At 60.8% G+C, this 1142-nt stretch overlaps 1 protein-coding gene across 4 annotated transcripts in view; it reads right to left on the bottom strand.

The window, feature by feature from the left end:
- The window catches only part of PROX1 (prospero homeobox 1), a 47755-nt gene extending 46654 nt beyond the window's left edge, over positions 1–1101 (bottom strand). For 2 of the 4 annotated variants that reach the window (XM_006772923.2, XM_006772929.2), the window contains exon 1: positions 895–972. The gene's annotated coding sequence lies outside the window, so the exon portion shown is untranslated. Of the gene's footprint in view, positions 1–318; positions 397–894 lie in introns of those variants that run through there. The other 2 variants (XM_006772928.2, XM_006772924.2) reach the window with 2 other exon arrangements.
- Positions 1102–1142: the final 41 nt, after the last annotated feature.

Below are 1142 nucleotides of genomic sequence, written 5' to 3'. Positions count from 1 at the left end.
CAAGATAGCAGCTCTTCCCGCCCCTCCTCACTCTTCTTTCCACTAACAATTACCCTCACTCTCCTTTCCTTCCACCCCAGTCCTCCAAACTGGGGCAAAACTGTAGGTACCACCCAGCCAGGACGCGATCCCAGCGGCCCAACACCACAGGCTGCCAGCGAGGACCGAGAGAGCCTGGGCCTCGCGAGTCCGCTGCCCAAGAATACCCCCAACCCGAGCGCGATCTGGGGGTCCTCCCGCGGCGCTGGGGCACCCATCCCTCTGCCCCCGACCCCTCCAGGCTCCCGGGGCGGCCTGACCCCACTCAACTTGACCTACCCCGGGTTTCCTGGAGCTCAAGTGAGGGGGGCGCCGCGCTCATTGCCCGGGACCATCTCTCCACCGCTCCAACCCCGATTTCAACGTTTCGGCTACCACGGCGTTGGGAGAGGAAAGTAACAGAGCGCCCCCTCTGCCCTCTCCCCATCTCCCTGCTCCCTGGCCCTCCGCCGGGGTTAAAAAGGAGAAGTGAAAGGTATGCAAATGACAAGCAAATTGGAAGAGCCTGGAAGAAAGGGAGCTGTAATAAAGTAGACAAAGAGAAGGGACGTGGGGGCTGGCCCAGGAGTTTTCACCGGGGACACGGGAAGGATGAGGCTCGGCGGAAAGCGGGGATCCGGACGAACAAAAAGCGACCCCATGTCCCCCCGGGGCCCTCTCTCCAGAGAAGCGAGGGCGAGAGAAAGAGGAAAGGAAGCGGACGCCCCCGCGCACCCCAGCCCGGGACACAAAAGGTGACAAGATCAGCGCCAAGTCCAGCACTGCCAGCCTCCCCCCCATCGCCACCGCCACCGCCAACCCCGGCCACCAGCGGGAAAGAGAAAGAAATAAAAGCCGAGCGAGCGGATCACTTACTCTTCGGAACTGGGGAGAGCGGAGCGCGGAGTTCCACGGAGGCTCCCGCTCAGAAACCGTGTTCCAGGCGGTTTTCTTCTGGTTCATTTAAATAACACCATTTTCTCCTGGGGGGAGGGAAAAAAAAGATGTTGACACGCGTCTAAGTCCGGGGAGTCTCTCTTTTCTTCCCATTGAAGAACAAGCCAGCACAAGTGGCTCTGGAAAAGGGGAGGGGACTGGCGAGGGGACAGGAGGTACTTACGCGG

This window comes from Myotis davidii, unplaced genomic scaffold (genome assembly GCF_000327345.1).
Source record: "Myotis davidii unplaced genomic scaffold, ASM32734v1 scaffold362, whole genome shotgun sequence".
In the NCBI taxonomy this organism is placed as follows: Eukaryota; Metazoa; Chordata; class Mammalia; order Chiroptera; family Vespertilionidae; genus Myotis; species Myotis davidii.
The sequence above is the reverse complement of the archived record's forward strand: the minus strand, read 5'-3'. Positions and strand labels throughout refer to the sequence as shown.